This window comes from Myotis davidii, unplaced genomic scaffold (assembly GCF_000327345.1).
Source record: "Myotis davidii unplaced genomic scaffold, ASM32734v1 scaffold93, whole genome shotgun sequence".
Classification (NCBI taxonomy): Eukaryota; Metazoa; Chordata; class Mammalia; order Chiroptera; family Vespertilionidae; genus Myotis; species Myotis davidii.
Genome location: NW_006292095.1, coordinates 2,797,649 through 2,813,715, shown reverse-complemented (window position 1 = coordinate 2,813,715; position 16,067 = coordinate 2,797,649). Strand labels below are relative to the sequence as shown.

The window sequence follows — 16,067 nt, the reverse complement described above, 5'->3', positions numbered from 1 at the left end:
AGGATTTCCCCACAAATCACTTGATTAGTATGAGAGATCTATGCTCCTGCTGTTCTAAGCATTGCAGAGATGTCTGGTTCCCTTTAAATCTCTCTCAGTATTATGGTTTTTGCAGCTTTCAGAGATTCCTCCCCATATTTATTTTTTGAAGGCGCTGCACTATTTGGCAGTGCTACACTGTTCCTGTCTGGTACTGTGACCAGCAATATTTTGGGAGGAAGCTCTTGAGCTCCAAATCTGGGAAACAGGAATTCTGACCTTTTTATTAATCACTCTGGGATCCCCTCAGCAGGGAATCCCTGGCCTGGCTCCTCCTCACCCTAGCCCACTACCTGGCCCACCCTAGCCCAAGGTTAGAGAGAAACCACCCCCCTCCCCATCCCATCATCAACTTGTATTACTTCCCACAGACCCTTGAGCACTTGCAATATTACAGGTTCTACAATGGCTACTTTACAGCTAACCCTCCACTCAATCTCTCCAACGAATCTGAGACAGTGTCATTAGGTATTTTAAACTGAGGAAATTGAGGTTTGGAGCAGCCACACAGACTATCTGAGCCAGGACTGCAGAGATACCTTGTGTGAGATGAACTCTGGTCTCTATACCTCTGTGTTTTCATCTTCTTTATTTTATCTCAAAAAGACCACCAGGAATAAGATTTTGCCATGCTTTCTGAAGTCCCTTTCACATAGGAAGATGCAAAAACAAAACAAAACAAAAACAAGAAGTCTCTTATCCTGACCGGTTTGGCTCAGTGGATGGAGCGTCGGCCTGCGGACTGAAGGGTCCCAGGTTCGATTCCAGTCAAGGGCATGTACCTTGGTTGCGGGCACATCCCCAGTGGGGGGTGTGTAGGAGGCAGCTGATCGATGTTTCTCTCTCATCGATGTTTCTAGCTCTCTATCCCTCTCCCTTCCTCTCTGTAAAAAAATTAATAAAATATATTTTTAAATTAAAAAAAGCACAAGAAGTCTCAAAAAATAAAAGGCTTTAGAAGGAGAGGACAAAAGTGCAGTGAGCAGCCCTAAGTATCCCTAACCCCAGATCAATGGGCTCTCACCCCTCGCCCACTGTCTTAATTCTAAGGTGGATTGTCAGTAATTCCAGGCAAGTGATTCAGTTTCCTCAAAATATAATTGTACAAAAAAAATTTGTAACTGTGTGTGATAGATGGCAACTAAACTCACTGTGGTAATCATTTCATAATATATATATATATATATATGCAGTCATACAAGAGCCACCTGGTTAGGCAGTTCCAAGCCTATAGGAATCTGAGACTATTTTTTGAAAACTTTCAATCCATACCCTCATCTTGGCCTTATTATTCAGTCATAACTTTTAAGAATTTACAGGGGCCCTTTCACAGTGAAAAGCTCAAGTGAATGCATCAGCAAAAAACTTTTCATTTTGATTTAAAAACTGACCTCTCTCCATCATTGTCTCCCATCCCTCTCCTCCAATACTCAGGGGGCACCTATTCCCACAGCCCAGGGGCCAAAGTTATCCTCCTCCGCTTTCAGAAATCTTGGTCTTACTTCCTAGTCACTGAATAAATGCAGCAAAAGGAAAGAGTCCACACTCAGACCCCCCACCCATCCCACCACACCCACCCACCCACCTGCTCTTCCCTCCCTTGGCTGTCCCCACCACCAGCTAAAGCCATGCCCACGCCTCCTCACTGGGTCCTAATCCCTTCCTTCCCTCAAGGCCTCTCTCCATCAGTGCTCACCTCCTTCTGCAACATCACCTTTGTGCTCTCCTGACTGGACCATTTCCATCAGCACATAAGCATCCTGTGATTTTCCCATTTTAAGGAAGAAATACTTGCTTTGACTCAATATGCCCCTGTTAACTTTTCATTTCTTTGCACCCCTTTACAACCACACTTCCCCATAAATTTGTTTGCCTGAGCTATAACCAATGCCGAGCTATTACCAATGCCTCTCTTCCAACTCGCTCCAACAAGGCTCTCATCTCCCATTCATCCAAAGTGCTCTTATCAGCTCACAATGGCCTTAATGTTGCTAATATTCAATTCTCAGTTCTCATCTTACTTCCAACATTAGCAGTATCTGATCCAGCTGATCACTCCCTTCTTCTTGAAAATTGCTTCACTTAGTTTCTGAGGAAATTCTCTCTTGCTTCATCTCTTATCTCATGGGTTACTCCTTCTCCATCTCCTTTGCTGGTTCATTTTCATGTCCTAGACTCAAGGTCAGTAAACATGGTCCACGAGCCAAGTGCCTGTTTATATAAATAAAGTTTTGCTGAACACAGCCACACTCATTCATTTATATGTTATGTAGGGCTGCTTTTGTACTATTTGAGTAGATTTGAGGGTTGCAGCAAAGACCATATGGCTCACAAACTCTAAAATATTTACTACCTGGCCCTTTAAGAAAAAGTTTGCCAATCCTATCCTTGATCTACAAATATTGGAGTTCCCAGAACTCAGTCTTTATACATATTGTCTATCTGCACCCACTCTCTAGGTGATTTCATCTGGTCCCATACTTTAAATATTATCAATACACTCACAACTCCCAAGATTGTCCTCTAGCACAGACCTACCTCTTCTCTGAAATCCAGACCCATAAAACCACTGACTAGAGGACATTTCATTTAGATGTCTAACCTCTCTCAAAACAAATTCCTCATGTCTTATGTTTCCCCAGTGCTTCTTCCACAAACATTTCCATCTTATGCCAAAAACCTTGGAAATCATCCTTGAACCCTCTTTTTCTCTCAAACCCCACATTCAACCCTTCAGCAAATCTTGCTGGTCCCACCTTCAAAGTATCCCCAGAGTCTGACCACTCCACACCCTTCCACTGATACCACCCTAACCCAACCCACCGCCCTCTCCTGCCAGGATCACTGTCTCCTGGCTGGCCTCCTGTCTCCAGGCGGCCCTCCTACGGCTCTCAACACATGTGGCAGCCAGAGTGATCTAGTTGAATAAGAGACTATGTTACTCCTTTGTTCAAAACTTCCCCATGGTTGGAGGGAGCTCACCCTGGCCTCATTGCTACACCTGACACCTCAAGCGTCTCTAGCTTCAGGGCCTCTGCTGGCCTGGGTGGACTGCTCTTCCCCCAAACATCCACATGGACCACCCCACTGCCCTCAGTCTCGGCCCGTTACTTCATTACTGAGGCCCTCCTGGACACGGCCTCTCCACACATGCTCCCCATCCTCTGGCTCTGCTTTGGTTTCCACATTTCACATATCGGCCCTCCCACATATTTACTTATTTGTTTGCCATCTGTCTTCCCCCACTAGAACGTAAGCTCTACGAGGACAGGGACTGCTCAGTTTGGTCCACTTCCGTATTCTAAAACTTTAGAACTGTGTTTGTCGGGTCTCAACCTTTTGAGCAATGAGGAAATGAACACATAAAATTTCAGAAGCTCATGTTTCTGTGAAAGAAACTGAAGGATGGGGAAGAGAAGCACATCATTTCCACCATGGAGAAATCAAAGAGAAGGCCGCGGCTCAAAGCCGTCACGCACGGCCCTGGAGCCAGCTCCTTCACTGACCTGCCCCAAAGAATGGACAAGGGACAAGGGGACTGCTTATCAGCAGTTCCTCGAATCTCCCTGCAGAGACTCCTGGGAGTTAGGAGGGGGCAGAAAGGACACATGGAGAGAGGCTGCTCTGCAGGAGGATGGAGCCTCATTCTCCGCCCCGCCTCGCCCCAGGTCCCACCCCTATCACCCAGCTTGGACCAGAAAGAGTGAGTGGGTGGGGGCAGAGCAGACAACAAGCCAGGTGTGGAATCTGACACCTACCAGCAGTGTCACCCTGATGAGCTTTAAATTCTCTGTGCCTCAGTTTCCTCTCTGTAATATGAGGGTGATGACCAAATGTTTAAAAATCTTAAAATAAAGATTATTCCTTTCTTATTTGGTTCTTAACACATTTAAAAGTCTATAGTTGATAAAGAGGTTCTACTTAAGTTTTTCCATGTATTGTAAGTTGCTACTTCATTTCCAAACATCCCTCTTGAGTTCCTCACCTGCTCCCCATTCTACTCCCATTTTTTTTTTTGCTTTTCCTTTTTGTCTCATAAGTTACTCATTCTGAAAATCCAAAGTTCCAGGCAAGCAGGGGAGGACTGGCAGAAGACGAACCACCCCAACCCTCCTGTCTCTCTTTCTGGGCTCTACAGGGCAACTTTATCAGCAGCAGAAACAAAACCACAAGGGGCTCGAGAGAGAATCCATATGAGAACCTGCAACCCATCTCCTCCTCCCCCACCCCTCGCTCCTTCACAGCCACATTGTCCCTTGCTTACTAAGGGAAGCAAAGCCTGAACGATGGGCCACCCAAGGCATCTCTCCCTATCTTCCCCCTGCCCGAGCCAAAGGCCCCTCAGCTCCCTCCGGGATGCCATGCTAGCCCTTGGGTTCAGACCGCCGCTCACATCAAGGACAGCCTCCTTCCACCCAAATCGCCCTCATCCTTCAGTGCTTGGGGCTCAGGACCCGCTGCCTCCATGAGTCTTCTGAGACCTCTCACACCCTCATGGACTTCCACAGTTCTCAGCACTTACCTGAGCTTCATGCTGGGACGCAGCTGCATTCGCCTTTGTTCTGGAGGTCATCCAGGGTGTGCTATACTGCTCACTCCTCAAGTACCTGCCAAGGCCGCCAGGGGGCTAGGCCCACCCCTCCTTCACCCAGGACACCCCATAAGTCAGCCAGAAGCCCTTGCTGAGGATGAGCTTGGGCAGCATTTGCAGGCAGAAAATCTGGCTCATTCCATGATAGTTCTTCTGCCGACTGCCTGTACAGACTGAGGTGAGTAGCTTTACTTTCCAAGTGTCAATGTCCTCCTTTGCAAAATAAGGATAACAGCTTCCCTACCCACCTCCGAGGTTTGTGAATACAAAAAAAAAAAAAAAAAAAAAAACCACCAACATGCATTATTATTAAAATAAATAGAGCAGCAAATCAGCCACTCGGCTCATAAGCCTGGCCCATCCACTTTTCCCAATTAAGCCTGTGAAAGCCCCAAGGACATGCCCATCAGAGCTGCCACCTGCACTGCCGTGGGAAGGCACCCCAGAGCCCCCACGTGGCCCAGGCGCACATCATGGAACCAGCCAGCTGTGACTTTCATGGAGAGCAGGACTCTCAGGCTGCCTGGAGTTTATGCAACAAGGAAAACCACAACGGGAAGCAAATACATTGCGGAAAAGCGACAATAAATGACACACTCGGTCAGGAGGCAGAACCCTGAGGTCGCCTCTGGAGAGCCTTCGGCACCCAAAGTCACTCCTCTAAATGTGATAGCTGTCAGTGCCTTCATTTGTCTTAATTACTAAGCGGATTAAGCAGAAGGCCTGGCTTCTGGGAAAGAGGGGCGGATGGCCCCACACCCTCCTGGTGGAAGTCTGCCAGCCCAGCCGTCCTGGGCGGCAGGCGGAGCCCTGCTGACCGGCCCACTCTGGAAAGGGCGCATGCTCTGACACCAAAGTGCCCTGTCACCTCGCTCCGCCTCGCACTAGCTTTGTGACCTTAGCCAAGTCAGAGCTTCTCTGAGTCTAACTTCCCCACTTGTGAAATTAGCAGATGTATGTGATGCGTGCTAACACACCACCTGAAATGCTAAGATAGGTCTGACCAGGTGCAGGTAGGTGACAGCCTGGGGATGAGGTGGGGAGGAAGGAACAAGGATGCAGCCGCCGCTGGTCATCATTCCTTACACAGAGATCCTGCCGCCCCAACACCTAGAACAGACACAGCCCTCACCGATGCCGGGTAGCTCGCTCGTCATTTCCTGCGCGCATTGCTCTATTTCACCAAACATTGAGGACACCCTGCCCGGAATGCCCTACAGTGAGCAACGTAGTGCCTGGCACATTGCTACGTGCAGACTCACTGCTTAAACATTTGTAGCTCGAGTAACTGATTTGAAGAGCATTATTTTTCTGATTTGTAAAATAATACATTTACTGCAGGAAATTGGAGAAATAGTTTAACAAAATAAAAAATCTCTTGTTTCTTAAAACCCAGAGATAGCCACTGTTATCACTTGATATATTGCATTCCACTCTATTTTTCATGACTGTATACATCTGTGTGTTTTTTTTACAAAATTGCACGCATACCCTATTTACTTTTAAACCTTTATCTACTTAATGTATATTGTTAGCATTTTCCCATATTCTTATATATTATTCAATGTAATTTTAATAGCTTCCTTGATTTCCATTTTACAGATGAGCTACATTAAATTTAATTAATCCCTGCACACAATGTTTTGTTATGATGCATAATGCTGAAAGGAGTATCCTCGATCAGAGCTATTTTGCACATCTCTGATCATTTCCTGAGGATAAATTCCTAGAAGAGCAATTGCTTAGTGGTTCAAAGGCTATATTTTTGAGACACGTCTCCCATATTTGCAAATTATCCTCCCACCAGCTAAGGGTAAAAATGTCCGTTTTTTTTTTCAGCACTCTTCACGACACAGGATATTATCATTTTCAATTTTGGTAATCTGGTAGATGGATAATGATATCTTGTTTTTTGCATTTATATTTTAATTATTAGTGAAGTTGGATACTGTTGCATATTTTTCTGGGCATTTCTGTTTCAGTTCTCTGTTTTTACCCACTTGCCTATTAGGGGACAGACGGATTGCTTAAATATTTGATGAACAAGAGAATAGTGCTCAGCCTGCTTTGATGACCCTGCCCCCTTGTATAACAGTCCCCTCCACAAGGCATTGATGCTCATGTCTCATGCACACCCTTTTCCTGTCTCTTAAACCCATTTGCTCTCATGCTGTCTTGGGGGTGGGGGGCACTGCTCCATCTTTCACCGAACAGTGAGAACTTCTTCACCTGTCAGCTTCTCCTCCAGCGAATGAAAATGTCTCTTCATTTTTGCTTAATCTAGTGTAACTTATGAAGTCAGAGTATCACCCTTTGATGCTGTACCCTCCTCTCCTCCCAAAATCACTGTCTTCCTCCAGGCCCTCATCACTTCTCACCTGGACAGCAGCAAAGTACTTCAGCATCCGCCTCTCCATCCCAGGCTTGCCCCTCCCAAACCTCACCTCCACTCTCCTTTTCTTCCTAAATGCAAATGTGACTGTGTCTCTTTCTGCCTAAAACCCTTATGCTCCTCAGTTTGGCCAACTGGTCCCTCAACACCTCTTCCCTCCCCGCCCCAAAGCACAGCTCAGGTGCTTAGACACAGCAACCCAAGGATTACTCATCGTGCTCTGACATGCTGCGCTGTTTCATGCTTCTGAGTCTCATAAATGTGTCTGCCCTCCTTTCCACCCCTCTCCCATGCTCCTGGTGGGATTCTATTTATTTTTCAAGTCCCTCAGATGTTCCTCTCTCCAGGAGGCCTCCTCTGACCATGCCAAGTAAGTGTCACCATGTATACCCTGCAACCAGGACATACTACTCTCATGCTACCACACCTTACTGCATTCTAGTGCAGTCTGTGTGCCAAGATTGAGGGCAGAAGTGTGAAGTCTGCTGAATGTCATTCTGAATGGAAAGGACACAGTGGGGGCACCCTGGGATGGTCAGCCCATCGGACATATTTCTGTGGTTCATGAGGTCCTTCACCTTCCACTGGCAGGCTCCCCAGTCCCTCGGTTTCCTGTCCTTTCTCATGCTATTTTCTCCATTTTTCAAGCCTGTCTCATATCCTAGGCCACCCAACCCCTGGTGCCCACTGTGTCCTGTCCTCTTTTAACTCAGCCAGTCCTTGGATAGACATTACACTTGGCTGCCTCTGGAGCTAGTTCCTGCAGGAAAAAGATCACTACCTTGGCTGACAGACATCCTAGGGCAGTGATGGTGAACCTATGACATGCATGTCAGAGGTGACACGCGCACTCATTTTTTGGTTGATTTTTCTTTGTTAAATGGCATTTAAATATATAAAATAAATATCAAAAATATAAATCTTTGTTTTACTATGGTTACAAATATTTAAAAAATTTCTATATGTGACACGGCACCAGAGTTAAGTTAGGGTTTTTCAAAATGCTGACACACCGAGCTCAAAAAGTTCGCCATCACTGCCCTAGTGCCTGCCTTGGTGCTGGGCACAACAAACAGCTCAGGATGCCCTTGTAGCACAAAGGCACGCCAGCAGGCTGCAGGAGTGGCAAGCTCTGCCCTCCTCCTGGGCACTCCCTGCTGACCCCTAACTAGTCCAGCATAAACCTCTGTGTTTTCTTCCTCCTTCTCAGTGACTACACACATGAGCTTACTAATTACGCATTCATTTTGTGGGGCCCATCTCATCCATTCATCTTGATTTCTATGTAGCTCAAACCACCACCAGGCAAAGCCCTCCACAGCCTCTGTCCCGTTCTCCTGAGTGGGGGACCCTGCTTTCATCTGAGGCCACCGGCTGGACGGCAGCACTCCACTCCCTTCCCCACCATGAGCAGCCCCTGGCCCTGAGCTAACCCATGCTGTGCTGCAGCCTCCATGGGCTCCCCTAACACTCCATCCATGGGGCTCCAAGCACACTCAGGAGATGTGTGCGCCCAGAAATAAATCAAGTCTGGCCGGAAGAAATACAGAAGTTCAGCCCCACATTGGAGAAGCTGCTCTCAGAAATGAGAATCTGCATGAAATTGAAAATTCTGTTTTGTTTTGTAAAGGTGACTGGCGAAGCATCTTCTCCGGAGCCTGTGCGTGCTGTGCACCTCTTTTATTTAATGTATCCCATGACGAGGCTCTTACCTTTGTGAGATTCAGCTTAAACAAGGTTTGATTTTATTCATATCTCCCAGCTGTACCCCATCCCTTCCTTCCGGCTCCAGTTTCTGGCCTGCATCCGGCCGCCCCTGGCCCTGCAGCAGCCCCTTCCCAGCCACTGACTGGGGACTCAAGAGTTTACTGTATAAATCAGGGAAGCTGGAGTTGAGTGCGCGGTGTTAGTAATGAGCACTCAATAAATACTGCTTAGCTGCAGGTGTCCCTGTCTCTGCCATTTGGTTAGAGAGAAATTAGGAGCCCAGAAAAAGCAACCCGTCTATTCCATTTGGAAACAAGAAAAAAAAATGAGCTACAAAACAACACTGACTTGGGAGATGGAGGACCTTGATTCTGGTCCCGGCTCTGCCATCGGGTAACTGTGTGATGACGCCAAGGACTGTTACCTCTCTGTTGCCACGTCTGGAAATGAAAGATTAGACCTGAGGAGAGATTCTCAAGCTCTAGGCAGGGCCTGCCGGTCAGGGCAGCCCCCGGGGGGGGGGGGCAGTGCAGGTGAGCTATACCCCTTACCCACTCATCCCAAGGACTGTGATGCTCAGCCACTTTGACAGCCCAAGAGCGAAGGTGAGGTTTCAGAGAAATGAAAAAGGACCCTCGCCAGGAGGGGTGGGGGATCCCTAGATTAGACAACCCCTGCCAATCGCCTCCCCACAGCCCTCTGCTGCCTCCTCCAGCTTAATCTCCATTTCCTAAAGATCATCACAGAGACTCCCCAAGCTTCCCTTTTTAACAACTCCTGCTGATGGAAAATTCTTCCTCATACCTAATCTAAGTCCATCTGCTGCAATTTCTGTCTATTTTCACTCGTTCAATCCTTACTGGAGATGGAGAACAGCTGGTCGCCATCCTCCATATAACATCCCCTCCGAAACCAAAATCAGTTATTACATCACCCCTCAGCCTGTTTTTCTCCCGGTCTCACATCCACCATTCCTTCAACCTGCCTTCATGGAATCTAGCTCTGAAGCACCGTTGAGCACGGTGGCCCGCGTTGGAGGATGCTCAGCAAGCTCCAAGTCCTTCTGAAGCTGTAGCATCCCAGCGGGAGATAGGACTCGCGTGACAAAATCCAGGCAGAAGGTCGAGCAAAGCAGAAAGGGCTCAACTAGTCCAAGCCCCTTGCTTTCCATGTGGGAACTGAAAGACAGAGCAAGAAAGTGCAGCCACCAAGGTCAAGTCTGAGGGACCATGCTCCAGGGGCTGGACCCCAAATATTGCCATCACAGTGCCCTGCATGGCTGCAGTGTGTCCTTGACATGGGAAAGAGCTGGATTCGCCGAAACTGAAAAACAAAGGGCCACAATTGCTCAGACACTCCCTGTCTAAACTCTGCCATTCCAATCCACCAGCAGATGTGAAACTCCACCATGAACAGCTTTGACTTCCATCAAGAACCCAAATACCTCTGCTAGTGGCAGCACTGCTAACTGTTGACACCTTAGTATGAATAAGTAGATTTGATTCTTTCCAACTCTTGACAGAGAAATTTAGGGGTGAGATGAGAATAAAGGACAAAGAAACTGGGGAAATGACAGACAAACTGGGGAAATGACAGACTTGCTAACGTTTTCAAGGTCAGCCCTATGCATGGGGGCTGAGGGTAGGCAGGACAAAGGAGCCAGGAAGGCTTTGCCCTGTGGGAATCCCTTGCACCCTATAGGCCTGTGCTTGGAAACACCTGCCCTACCCGTCTCATGTCTCATGGAGGGAGCTGCACCACCCCAGGTGCTCAGTGAGGTCTGCGTAGAACCGAACGTGGAGAAGGGATTACCTCATTGCTCCCACAGGGCCGGCCCAATGTGCCTCCCAGAATTCCGGAGTCCCCTGGTTAACCGTTTCAGATGTCAGGTGAGCAGGCTCTAAATGGAATCTCACCCACTAGGGTGCCCTTAAGTGACAGGAAGGAAGAGCCAGAAGGGAATGAAGAAAGGAAGATATCCAGGGTGTCCCCCCAAAGTGTATAGAGACTTTAACAGCTGGTCGTTTGATTGATGTTTATTTCTTTTCAGATTTAACTCATTGGAATTAATAATTCAAAGTGTATAGACATTTTGGGGGGACACCGTGTATTTGTGATTAAACACAATTGTTCAGGTACCTGCTTCAATAGCCCCCAAATGGGGAGGGAGAAAGGTATAAGGAAAAGTGAATCTGGGGAACTATTTCCTAATGATTTTCCTAAATGAAGAATGAAGGGGGGAAATAGCAGAGTGTGGTGAATACATTTCAGAGCCCTCTCTTGAATAAACCGAAACCTCATGCTCCAGCCTCGTCACCTCTCAGGGGTGCTCCAGGCGTTTTCCAACCTCCAGACAGACACCCCCTTCCACAGAATAACCCGGGAGTTCACACATCCACCAAAGCAAAAGGAGGCATGTCGACAGCATTTACAAAAACACCTAACACAGTAAACGTGCTTATTTGATTTCTCCCAAACCACAAAATTAAATTTTAAAATAGAAATCTAAACGGCTTTATTCTGATAAAAAAAAAAAATCTACTATGTTTCCAATCCTATTTCAGGGGACAGTTTTCTTTAACAGCAAAATCAGCACAAAATGACAAGATCAAAGCAGGTTGGCAAAGAGATTATTTACTGATGTGTTTATGATGAAAGGGGATGACAGGAAGGAGGCGGGATGGAGGAACAGAAATGTAAGGAAGGGACTTTCACTAGCCCGGTAAGTCACCCAGGGCTTGAGAAAACAGAAAGAGGCGACCCCTTCACAGCACAGTGGTTAAACGAGAGAAATCCTAGTTGGCCAACTGGGGGGAGAAGATACTAGATCTATGGAGGACGCCTATCCAGGGTCCTGGCTAAAGCGACCATGTCTGATGAAATAACAACTAACAAATTTAACTTCCTGAGCACTAACCAGGCTCTCCATACACAAGCAGGTGCCTACTTCACAACAACTGGCCAGCCTAACACCCACATCAGCAATTACATTCTCCAAACGGGATCATGGCAGAGGGGCTGGATCTAGGTGTCATGCCCTGACACCCAAGGTGAAGTTACAATGATGGTATTTTGCCTTTTGTCAATTATTCTCCAGCTCCTATGATGCTTTTTTTAGTCTGAAGTTGTTATTTTAATGATCTCTGATCCAAATGGGGAACGAAAGGGAAGAGAAATGAGGGGGAAGGAGAGGGAGGCGAGGCAAGCGCTCCAGTGTGTCCCACTTGTGCCTCTGCTCCCTGCCCCCAGCCTGCCTTCTCCTCTCTCTGCATGAGTCACCATTCAGAAGCTGCTTTAAAAACCCTACTTTTCATGTCCTCTATCATGAAGGAAACCCAGCAGATCAGCCTCAATGAAAGGGACCCCAATTTTGTTACCTGTTCCTTCTTCTAGACACCCCTCAAACTCAAAAGTATTTTCTAGTTTTGTCACTGTCTTCATGAAAACCAAGGTGGCCCCTTTCAAAATCTCCCACCTGCCGGGTGCTGCCTCTCCTGGGCTCTCTGGGAGTCACCTGCCCGCCACAGATCACAGAGGAGGAGGACTGGGGCCAATTATCACTGGCAGCCGATCAAGGTCCAGCGTCCACTCCAGGCCCCTGAACACAACGGCGATATAATTTGCGGGACTGCAAGTTTGTTTTGTTGACTGTCAGGCACCATGTGCAGAAAAGAGAGCTGACTGTATCTTGCCCAGAAAAAAAAAAAAAAAAGGCAGCTATTTTTTTTAATCATTGTGGGAAGAGCTTTGACAATAACAACTCCCACCCAAAATAGCTGCCTAAAGGAGGTGGCGGAAAACCTGTTGTAGAGGTTAAAGAAAATACGAATTAAAAAGTGAAAGTGAATCATGGTGCCAGAGTGGAGGCCGTGGGGGGGGGATTAGAGAAATACAAACAAATCTGTTTTAAAGATTAAGGTTTAGAGAAACCACAAACCCCCCGCACCTCGGCGGGAAGGGTGTCACAGGGAAAAGGTGTTGCTGGAGGCTCCCTCCCAGAAAGTTCACTTCCTGCCAGGACTGGGGATCCAGTTCCCCAGCTTCGGGTCTAGGAGAGAAATCAGAGTCAGACAATTCACCTGCATTCCCCGAAGCCTCAGGGACCTGGAAGACCCACCCCAGGCTGGGAGCCTCAGGGTACCCAGCAGGTCAGAGGACACACCTGGGGAACTGATTGGGACATTCAGATAGGAAGTTCATTCAAGACCAAGCACTTCACCTTCTCCCCCTGGCTTCCTAGGAAGCCGCCTACCTACAACCTCCTATTGGCAGAAGCTCCGATGCTCCGGAACGGAGTTTTCCCAGGTCTAAAAGGGGGTCTGAGCGCAAGTGAGGCCTGGTGGTCCCACCATTAGAATGCACTACGGTGCCACAAGGCTGCACCAGCGGCTGCCATGATGAGCTTTGCTACTCAAAGAGCAGTCTTCAGAAGCAGTGTGGTTGGTGGCTCCAGCAACTCCTGGGCCACACAGGTACCACGTTACCTGCGCACCTGAACGGAGCCAGCCCCAGGAGCCTCCACCTCCCAGATCTGCTGGCAGGCTTAGCCCTGAATAGCCCTTCTCCCATGAGGGTGGAAACGCCGGGTGAAATTTAGTTCTATCCCCTTCATTTCGGTACACACCGAGCCCGGAAAGTCTCCCAGAGTTTTCGGGAGCTAATCAATTAAGTAATTTCTTTCCTCTGACAATTGCTTTATTGGTTTCTCACCAAGTTGCGAGACACACAGACACCCACCAGGTCAAACAGGACACCCACACCCCAGGAAGTGTCTCCTTCCCCCAAATAAAATCCACGGAGACAGAGCGGGCCAGGGGTGAGAGGTAGGAAGGAGACAGCAGTTCCAGAACTCAGGATGAAGGTCACAATAGTTGAGAAAAGGCAGGTGAAGGTAATGGAAAGGGGGCTGACCCCCTGGCGGAAAACCCAGCCAACCAATCGCGTTTCTCCGAACCAGCCTCCCAGGGATGGGTCCACCAGGAAGCCTTACATCCCGAGGTCCAACTCCCTTCACCCAACTAACCTGAGTCTATTACACCCAGCCCTGCAGGCGCCCTAGCCCAACGCCAGAGCTATTTCCCCAGACGTGAGCGCAGCTAATTGAGAGTAGTAAACACACCCAGTTCCAGACGGCGCAGAAGTTTTCCAAATTGTCAGCTTGTCTTCCTCCCCGACAAAAGACGGTGGTTTCCCACCTTTGCCACATCTCCTCGCCTAAACTTTTCTTTCTGCATTCCCAATACAGAGGCTACCCTGCGAGCACTGAGCATGGCAGCGCAGGAGCAGCACCCGGGGGACAGGGACGCAGGCAGGAGTACCTTTTCCGCGGAGCAGGGGCTGGTGCCCAGAGGCTCGCTGCCCTGCCGAGCCTGGAAGGATGCTGCCGGGATGGAGCACGCTGAGGATTACGCGTTCCTGCCTCTGCGACCAGACCTTTCAGCAGCTCCGACCAACTGTGCTAGCGATGCACTTAGCAATTATCTGCTGGCGCCGACGCCCCGCCCCCTGCTCTTGCGATTGGCTCTCCGGTCCCGGGCAGGACTGCATTGGTTTCCACCGACCTCACTCATGGCTTTGGCTCCTACTATTATCTAAGCCATCAAAGGGAATAATTCTATGTTTCATTGACAACCTGTAAGGCTTTCCTCCGGCCCGGTGCGGAGGCAGGGCTGGGAGTCCAGGAGACGGAGGAGGGCAGAGTAGAAAAGTGGGGGGTGGGGGAGAGGGAGAGCTCGGGAAGGGGTGGAGAGAGGAGGAGATGGAGTGAGGGAGAGAGAGAGAGATGGAGCTATCAAGCAATCAGATTTTTGCTCTAGCATTTTAACTTCCACAAAACAGAGTCCATAGCAACAATTTTCTGGCCTTATTTTTCCCCCCAAATGGTGCGTGTTCCTGAGAGCAGAGAGAAATACAGTATAACGCGGGGTTTCGCCTGTGTCAGGCACGCTTTGGGAAGCAAAGCAAGGTAAAAGCTGAAGGAATATAGGGGTATTGTTCCTGGGGCCACCCTGGAGGGCATGTGAAGGTCATTTTAGATTATTTGGGGGGACATATTATGCACCTTCCCTGGAGTTCATCCTTCAGTTCTTTCTCTCATGCTTCACCTCAGCCCCCACCCTGAGAAAACAGTTTCCCTGTGCAGCCTGTTCAGTCTCAGCCTGTCCTCAAAGCCAGTGAAAGTCTGGAATTCCTCACTGTTCTCACTGGGAGGCCCAGAGAGATGGCATTCCAGAGCGAGTAATTCCGCCAGGACCCTCATTTCCACTTACTCTGACCAGGCTTCAGCAGCCAAAGCTAGGGAGCAGAGGGGACGGAGCCCATCACGGGATGGGGACGGCCTAAATGTTTTTCCTTGTTCAACGAGGAATCATAAAACACGAGTTTTTACATCTGCCCACCCCCGCCCCTTAATGTATTTTTTCACCATATAGGAGGGACATTATTTGGTAACTTTTTTTTAATTAAAAAGAAAAGAATTTAAAAGGAGACTTTCAAAGCAGTCTTGAAATATCAAGTTTCAAATAAGTCAGATTAAACTAACTGTTCACCCTTCTCCTACTGGGATCTGCACATCCTTGAGTCCCGGCTGTAGTCCCAGGTCCTCCTCGCTGGCCTTGAACAACTGCAATTCTTACCACGGTCTGCATCCTTGTAAGCAAGTGGCATGTTCTCTCTGCCTTGTCCAGTGAGCTTCTGCTTCCTGCATACACACCTGGCTTCCCTAAATGCATTGCAAGCTCTGTATATCTTTATCACTCCACCGACAGCACCTAGCACTCAAATAGTGGGCTGACTACTAAAACCCAATTCAAAGCATGACGTGTGCAGGGCTCTGAGCCTCGTGGAATTATCATTCCGCTGTGATGCTCAGCCAGCTGGGCAGCGGAGGGAGAGGCCCACCCTGGAGCCCAGGAGGTAAAAATTCAGGATTAAGCACGGTGACTGCTGCAGCTCGGAAGTCCCTCCAAGCTCCTGGTGCCTTGTTCTCTCTGGAAAATGAAGCAGCACTTCCCTCAATGCCGTCCCTCTCCCTGAAGCACCTGAAGGAAGTAAGACATGTGGATGCATATTTCATATGTGAGGCATATACTCCAAAAAAAATCAAGTCATTTCCATAATGGCTTTCCAAATATCAACATGGCTAAATGCAAAGTGACCATACATTAGGAGTCAAGAAACTAGAAATAAGGGATGTAGCAAAATGTGTGTTTCCATTTAATTCATCTGTCTAGGTGAAGTTCTTACAAAGGTATAATGGTAAAATTAAACTTAACTGTTCATTTAAAATTGACACTATGCCAGTCATGTTCGTCATGGTGTAAAAACCATGATTTTTGT

General features: G+C 48.1%; 1 protein-coding gene across 1 annotated transcript in view; it reads right to left on the bottom strand.

Moving 5' to 3' along the window:
* The window catches only part of ZMAT4 (zinc finger, matrin-type 4), a 329,413-nt gene extending 315,226 nt beyond the window's left edge, over window positions 1–14,187 (bottom strand). Inside the window, exon 1 of the mRNA XM_006765552.2 lies at window positions 14,048–14,187. The gene's annotated coding sequence lies outside the window, so the exon portion shown is untranslated. The remainder of the gene's footprint in view (window positions 1–14,047) is intronic.
* Window positions 14,188–16,067: the final 1,880 nt, after the last annotated feature.